The sequence below is a fragment of the Mesocricetus auratus genome, unplaced genomic scaffold (assembly GCF_017639785.1).
Source record: "Mesocricetus auratus isolate SY011 unplaced genomic scaffold, BCM_Maur_2.0 Super-Scaffold_100025, whole genome shotgun sequence".
NCBI classification, from domain to species: domain Eukaryota; kingdom Metazoa; phylum Chordata; class Mammalia; order Rodentia; family Cricetidae; genus Mesocricetus; species Mesocricetus auratus.
In genome coordinates, this window is record NW_024429206.1 from 23,960,072 (window position 1) to 23,968,833 (window position 8,762).

Genomic DNA, 8,762 nt, shown 5'->3' on the forward strand with positions numbered 1-8,762 from the left:
AGGCTGTGACAACTCTGGGGTCAAACAACCCTTTCACAGGGGGTTGACTAAGACCACCAGAAAACACAGATATTTACATTATGACTCATAACAATAGCACCAAAAATCATTTTATGGCTGGAGGGTCACGGCAACAGGAGGACCTGTATTAAAGAGTTGCAGCATTAGGAAGGTTGAGAACCACCGATCTAAACTGTCTGACCAGCAAGATCCAGGAATGCTATCTCAGTCTGCCTTGTGCTGGGATTACAGGCATGCACTTGCGTGTTTGTGTGTGAGTACTGGGGATTCGAACTCAGGTCCTCACGCTTGTAAGCAAGCACTTCCGGCACTAGCCATCTCCCCAGGCAGCCTCTTAGTTGGATCCACTAAAAACCATCGTGTGGTGGTTTGACCACGAACTGTCTCCCACATTTGAGGGCTTGGTCCCAGCTGCTAAGAGCTACGTTGGGAAGCTGTAGAATCATTGGAAGTACAAGCTGGTTGGAGGAAGAGTCACCAAGGACAGGTTGTGAGGCTTGACGGGTTCGCCCTACTTCATTTTGTCTCTGTACCTCACCTGCCCACGCGAAAGCAAGCAGTCTCACCCTTCAGTCCCCACACCTTTCCACCAATGAGGGACTGTGGTGGCTTCAAACCAGGCGCTTTGTCCCATACTTGGTCAAAGTGAGCAGTAAAGTGCTGGGCTAGAAATTGTGCTAGAAAAATGGTTCGGTGGCTAAGAACACTTGCTGCTCTTTGAGAGAGGACCGAGGTTTGAGTCTCAGTGTCCACCAGCTGTTCATAGTTCTCTGTAACTCCAGCTCCAGGGGATCTAATGCCTTCTTATGACCCCCACAACAACCAGGCGTGCCTGTGGTATACAGACATATGCACAGGCAAACCCTCACGTGCATAAGACAGTTACATTTTTTAAAAGTGGCATAGGCTTCTAGCCAGTCAAACTGTTGGTTAGGTGATAGTTCTAATGAGATGTGGGGGAGGGGGTTCTGCTGAGATGTAGGGGGAGTCCGCTGAGTTTCCCCATGTGCTATTTTGGACCCACAGTTTGGATCACATGACCTGTACTGAGGATGCAATCAGACATCTCCATGGCTTCCACACTACCCACTGTGGAGGGGGAGGATGTGAAGGCCACTGCTCAGCAGCCTGGGGCTGAACTGGGAAGTGACCACACTCCCACACCTGGGAAGAACAGCCTTCAGTCCACTAGAACATTCCATTCGGGGTGTCTGTCTGTCTGTGGTATCCGTGTGTGTGCGTGTGAATGTGTCTATGTGTATACCTGTGTCTGTGTGTCTGTGTCTGTGTGCTAATGTGTCTGTGTGTCTGTGTCTATATGTTTCCGTCTGTGTCTGTGTGTCTCTGTGTGTGCATGTATGTGTGTCTGTGTCTGTGTTCATGTGCATGTGTGTGTCTGTGTGTCTGTATGCATGTGTGTATGCCTCTATGTTTGTGCATGTGTGTGGCTATGTGTGTGACTCTGTGTGTGTGACTCTGTGTGTATGTGACTGTGTGTGTGTGTGTGTGTGTGTGGTTTCTGTGTGCATTCATGAGGCCAGAAGTCAACCTTGGGTGTTACCCCTCAGGAGCCATCTGCTCTACTTACTTGTATCTCTCACTGGGAGCCAAGACTTGGTGATTAACAATGGCCAGCAAACCCCAGGGATCCTCCTGTCTCCAATTTGCCCATCCCCAGCCCTAAGACGACAAGGCCACTATACCCAAGGTTTTACATTGGAGTTGGGGGTGAAACTGGGTTCTAGAATTCATACAGTAAATGATTTACTGACTGAGCTATTTCCCCAAGACCTACATCTCTTTTTTTGTTATTATGGGTCTTCTCTGATTTAGTTTGGGTTGGGTTGAATTTTTGAGACAAGGTCTCCTGAGACAAGGCTGGCCTGAAATTCACTATGTAACCTAGGATTTCCTCAAGCTCTGAATCCCCTGCTAGGGTTACAGGTGTGTGCCACCACTACCAGCTAGAATACTTCTAATAAAGTGTTTCTGAATCACTCTCAACCAATAAAGTCCTTGTGGACTCCACAGAAATCCTGTTATATTTAACAACTCATGACTTTTCTAATTCAGATTTTATTTCACCCAAGTTTCCACAAGGACCATTATGGAAGCAGTGGACAAATACTTAACCACAAGTTTCTAATGTAATTTTGCGGTGGAAAAAAAAATTAAAGGCTGAGAAAATTCCTAGCCATTGACTTCAGTGTTTCAACAAACTGACAAAAGATTGCAATTATCCCTTAAATGGAAAGTTCTAGAAACACATCTCTCATTTTTATAACAGAAACTCCACAGACTGAGAATCAAATCAAATCCATCTGGGGGTGGGGAAAGACATTGCTTTAAGTTCGCTGTAATATATAACAGCGTAATGAGAGAATGTCTGCTATGAGAATATTTCCTGATGGGGAGAGAATGAGCCAGGAAAAAAGGGGGGTGCTACATTTACCCAATGACTAATATGATCCAGAGCTTGGTAGATATTCTCAGATTTCCTTCACATCGCAATTCAAAGGTAGATATTATTATGCAAATTTTATAGACGTGAAAAGTAAGACTCAGAATTTAAATGACCTGCCTAAGACAAAACAGCTAACAGGGCTGGAAAGATGGCTCAGCACTTAACAGCCCTTACTGTTCTTACAGAGGACTTGAGTTCAGTTCTGAGCGCCCATGTCCCGCAGCTCACAACCACCTATAACTCCAGCTCTAGAGAATCTGCTGCCCTCTCTTGATCACTGTGGGCACTGCACTCAGTGTGCACATGCACACACACACACATACACACACACTTTATTATAAAATAAAATTTAACAAATAAATGAGTACATTTTTTAAAGTAGCTAGTAAATAATTCTGAGAGCTTATTATTTTCTAATCTTGCTTATTTGTGTAATAGGAAACTCGCTTGTATGATAAAGCAGAAAGGAGACTAATAAAATAAAGCAATATAATGTGTGATAATACAAATATATGAAAGTGATGTTTCACCGAGTGCTTTACATTAGATATAGTGGGAATCAGTAAGAAGGAAATAAATATTGGACATAGTATATTTAATAACTATCTTTTCCTATTACTATGATAAAAATACTCTGACAAAAGCAACATAATAGAGAAACAGTTTATTAGGTGACTCTTTAATATGGTGTCTCTAACTTAAGATAACATGTCAAGGTCCAGCCGCATTATGCCAAGTGTTAGTATTTCATTCCTTTTCATTGAGAAGTAATATTCTATTGCAAGGATTTCCACACTGTATTCCACTGACGATGGGAGTTTCCGTGGCTTGTCTTTGGCATTATGAATGCCACTGTGAATGAGTTTTCACAGACAAAGCTTTGAAAATCTGTCTTCAGCTACTTGGGGAATACACTTAGGAGCTGAGTTGCTGAGTCTTGCAGGAATTCTGCTGTCAAATTCTTCAGGAGACATAGCCTGATCCTCAGTATCTATTTTCCTTATAATCCTGGAATACATCCTTCCAATGCCATTCTGGGGATTAACACTTTAATTAGTCCTCAGGGACCATCCTGCCTGAGGGTCATATGCACCGTGCAGCAAGAGGAATAAATACGAAATCTTGCCCACCAGGCAGCATGTCAGCCCTTCTCCACTTATAAATGCTCTCCACTCAGGACTTCACTTTCAAGCCCAGTTTGACCACAGGCCATTTACTTGACCTCTGGTCTCTGTTGCTCTAGAAGCCAATGTCCTATTATTGTGTAGCTTTTCCCGCAGCAATATAAGCAAGCATCCACTCACTCTAGTTACAACACCAGTGACCAGCCAAAGGACTATTCCACAGAACTCGAGCTAGGAGAACCCATGAGTTTTTTGGGCTTAGTTACTTAAAGAAAGCTGTATCTCTGAAAAGTTCATCAAAGCACAAAAACCACATCCCTGGAGCTCCCCAAATGACTTTCAGGCAGTTCTGATGATGAGAGCAGCTCGCTAGCAATTGTAACTGGTTATACGACCTCAGGGAGAAACCTTGAAAAGCCTGCAAGTTTCCAGTGCTTTTTGAGACTTGTAAGTTGCATCTTATTTCTGAGCCTTAAGGTCCCTCAATCCAGGCAGGAACGTTTCAATTGGGAGGAGAGAGCTATACAACACGCATAGTCCTAATTGTCTAATCCAGCCCCAGTGTTAGTGAGACAGCAATATAAACCAGGCAAAGATTCCACAAGCAGATGTGGGAAGAGGGCTGTGATTCTTGGTGTGAACCATCAACTTGACAGGGTCTAGAACCATCTGGGAGACAAACCCCTGGGCATGCACCTTAGGGGTTATCTTCAGCACATTAACTGAAGTGGGACGACCTTCAAACTGTGCGTTAGTGACACCATTCCCTGGCTGGACTATGGAAGTGAGACACAGACAGAGACAGAGAGACACAGACAGACAGACAGACAGGCAGACAGGCAGACAGACAGACAGACAGACAGACAGACAGAGAACAAAAGAGCAGCATGCACCCCCCCCCTCTGCATCCTGATTATGGATGTGACATGAACAGCTGCTTCAAGGTCCGGCTGCCTGGACTTTTTTTTTTTTTTTTTTTTTGGCCAGGATGAAGCATACCCTTGAACTGTGAGCCAAAATAAACCATTTCTCCCTTGCGTTGCTTTTGTTGGGGTGTTTTATCACAGCAACAGAAAAAGAAGGACCCCTGGCCCTCGTTGGGAAGCAGAATATGTTGGAGATTTGAGGATTCAGAGTGAGGACCTGAAATGGTCCGACGGGGGCTGAGAGACGTGTAAGAGCAGACCTAGGGTGACAGGAAATGACGAAAGGAGACAGAGTGGTGGGCACTGTCGCTTGGGCCACAGAAAGGTGTGCCGGAACGTTCAGGGGCTCTGGAGCCAAGACACGGCAGCTTTACAGGGAGTCAGATCCCCAGAGTGAGCTGTGTAGTACAAGTTAGTACAGCCTTCGTCGGGGCCAAAGAGAGAAAAAATGCATCCGAGCCTGAATTCTGCACAGGCCCGTGCACGCACACACACAGGCACACACCTGCACCTCATTCTAACCAAATTGTGTTAGTGACTCTCAGAAAGTCCCAACTCCAGTCACTCTTTGAAATTGAAAATAAATGTGGTAATATGTTTCTGGCGGAAGCAAATATACTAGAGCATTTTTCATATTATAGATACAAGAGTTTGGGGCATAGATCTTTGCCTTTTGCCATCGCGAGAAGTAAGGAAAGGGTGTTGAAATTTAGAAGAGGTTACCCACATTTATGTATTATCTCAAAGCAGGAGAAAAAGAAAAATCCAAAGTTTCATCTTCTTTTGGTTTCCAAGGAGACGAGCGGGTTCATCTTCCAGGATTCCATTTCCCTTTAAATAAGAGAAGCAGGTGCACGCTTTCCAATGCAGTGTAAAGAAATGCAGTTCATCGCTCAGACAAGAAGCTCGAGGCTGCGACCAAACACCTGGCAGGAGCCGGCTAAGGAAGGATTCACTGGGCTCATGGCTTCAGAGAATTTTAGAGGAGAGGTAAAGGCAGCTTCGGCCGAGGCAGTGTGAGTGCGTGGCAGAGCTTGTTCGCGCCACAGTGGACCAGGAAGTATAGACGGAGGCAGGAATCAGCTCAGCTCATGGTTCCCCATTTCATTGATATTTTCCCCCTTAATCACAGGAGCTGCAGAGAGAGTTCAGTGGTTAAGAGTGTTTACTGCTCTTTCTGGAGATTGCTGTTCAGATCGCAGCACCCACATTAATTCACAACTATCCCTAACTTCAGCTTCAGGGGATCTGACATCCTCTTCTGGCCTCCAAAGGCCATGCACCTGGGTACCTCACACAGACACACCACACACACATGCACGCACACACACACACACACATGCATGCACACACACACACCACACACATACACATATACACACACATACACACATACCACACACACATACACATACATATATAGCACACACACATACATACCACACCCATACACACACCATGCACACATACATACACACACCACACACATACACATCACACACACATACGCACATACATACCACACACACATGTACACACATGCATACCACACACACATACATACATACCAGACACACACATACACACACACCACACACACACATACCACACACACATACACATACATATATAGCACACACACATACATACCACACACACACACACACATATGCACATACATACCACACACACATACATACCACACACACACACTTGTAATTTCTCTCTGACAGGTCTGAGAGACTGCTTGTAGGGCAAGCACAAGCCGTGCAAGCATGGTCACTGAGATCAGTCTGCAGAACACACTCTTGAAAGGCAGGCATGGTGTCTACACTTGCAGTGCCAGTGCTGGAGACAGAAGGTTTCAGAGAAGCCACAGAACATCCCATAAGAATCTCCCTGCCCAGCCTTCTGAGCACTCCCTTCTCCCTTAACCCTTTATGAGCCAACCAATTAATTACGCGTACAGAAGCCAGCGCCTATTTTTTTCACTCCCTCTCTCTATGGCCAACAGCTTCTTGTTTATTTATTTATTTATTTTACATCCTATCAGCAGTTTCCCCTCCCTCCTCTCTTCCCTTTCCTTCCCCTTGACTCCCCTCCCACACACACCCCCAATCCTCTCCTCTTCTGTTTTTGTTCAGAAACAGGCAGGATGGATATCATGGATATCAACAAAACATGGCACATCAAATTGCAATAAGGCTAAGCACCTCTGTTTGTAATTAGGGTGGCCAAGGCAATCCAGTATGAGGAGTAGGGTCCCAAGAGCCAGCCAAAGCATTAGGAACAGTCCTTGCTCCCAATGTTAAGAGTCCCACAAGTATACCACCCTACATAACTATCACATATAGAGAGAGGGCCTAGGTTGGTCCCTGGTTGTTAGTTCAGACACTGAGTTCCTCATGGTTTTCTTGTGGTGTCCTTGACCACTCTGGCTCCTACAATCCTTCCTCCCTCTCTTCAGCAGGGTTCCCTGAGCTCAGCTTAATGTTTGGCTGTGGGTCTCTGTATCTGGTCTTTCATCTTCTTACTCACTGCTGTAGTCTTCATGCCCCATGGTATATAGTCTATACAGTAAGAGATTAGTAAACACTAATAGAATTAATGAATGATTTGTAAGAAGGATGGGTGAGAATGTCTGGTTAGTGAAAACAGCTCTCACCTCAAGGGGGATAGGAGACAGTGAGCTGTGGAGCCTGGAGAGCTGGCTCAGCAGTGAAGAGCACTTGTGGCTCTTACAAAGGACCCAAGTTTGGTTCCCAGCTCCCACATCTCACTGCCTGCACCTCCAGTTCCAGGGGACTCAGTGCCCTCTTCTGGCCTCAACATGCTCACATAAGGGCACGTGCACGCACACACACACACACAAACACACGCACACACACTCAAATAATAACAATTAACTAATTATAAAAATATGTCACATACCTCTAATCCCTGCACTTGGGAGGAAGAGACAGTTTAAGGCTAGCCTGGTCTACACAGTGAGTTCCAGACCAGACAGAACTTCGTAGTGAATTGGCTAATCAAGGTTACACAGTGAGGCTCTGTTTCAAAATAATAGCAACAACAATAATAATAGAGTGACAATCATCAAAATACATTATATCCACTATAGAAATGTCAAAATGAAACCCAGTCTTTCATACATGACATACATAAATTTAAAAGCAGTCGAGAAGTGTGGTTATGCCTCAGACCCAGTATTATTCACCTTTTCTCATTTCTGTGACAAAACAGCTAAAAGAAACACCCTCTGTAATTTTTCTACTTCTTCCTGAAAAAAACTATTGCCTCCCAGGGTCTCAGAACCCACCTTCCAAAGGACCCAACCTCTCTCCAGTATTCCTCTGCTTTACTCAGACAATGTCATCACCGGAGAGGCAACAGCATCAACTCAACACAGGTTTCATGAAACAGAGCTGAAAACAAGAAAGTCAATGTCAGCCGGGCGGTGGTGGCGCACACCTTTAATCCCAGCACTCGGGAGGCAGAGGTAGGCGGATCTCTGTGAGTTCGAGGCTGGGCTGGACCGACAGCCTCCAAAACAATACAGAGAAACCCTGTCTCGTAAAAACCAAAAATAAATAAATAAATAAATAAATAAATAAAAGAAAGTCAATGTCAGCTTGACCCTCACGTGTGAAGCCTGAGGAATCTCCCTTTTACAAATGAGCAAGAACGTCACAGATACGACCCTTTATCCCACTCAGAGCCAGTCCTGGCACCTCTGAGATGACCCACTGTCTACTACGTGTCACGCATGCTCTGTGTCCATCACTTTCCTGGCTGTTGTGACCAAGTACCTGACAAGAAACAGCTTCAGGAAGGGGTGTTCTGGCTCACAGTTTGGCGGGTTCAATCCATCATGGTGGGTGGTGGAAATGGCATGAGCCAGCTGGCCACACGGTATCCTTAGTCAGAAAGCAAAGAAGCCAAGTGAAACTAGAGATGAGCTGTTACTAAATCTCACCCCTGATGGGGGACGTCCTTCTGTATATGTGTTTCTCTTATCGGTTGATGAATAAAACACTGTTTGGCGAATATGAGGCAGGAAGTTAGGCGGGACTAGGAAACAAGGAGAATTCTGGGAAAGGAAGCCCAGCACAGAGCCGCCATGCTGTCAAAGGAGTAACAGCATGCCGGGCCGTTACCAGGTAAGCCACAGCCTCAGAGGAATACATAGCTTGATAGAAATGGGTTAATAGTTAAGACAGAGCGAGC

General features: G+C 45.2%; 1 long non-coding RNA gene across 1 annotated transcript; it reads right to left on the reverse strand.

The window, feature by feature from the left end:
- Positions 1–4,916: 4,916 nt before the first annotated feature.
- LOC110342791 lies at positions 4,917–7,959 on the reverse strand. The gene is made up of 3 exons (XR_002384957.2): positions 7,855–7,959; positions 7,467–7,585; positions 4,917–5,670 (listed from the first exon to the last, which is right to left on the reverse strand). It is a non-coding gene; the product is annotated as an uncharacterized LOC110342791 (long non-coding RNA).
- Between the last annotated feature and the right edge of the window lie 803 nt (positions 7,960–8,762).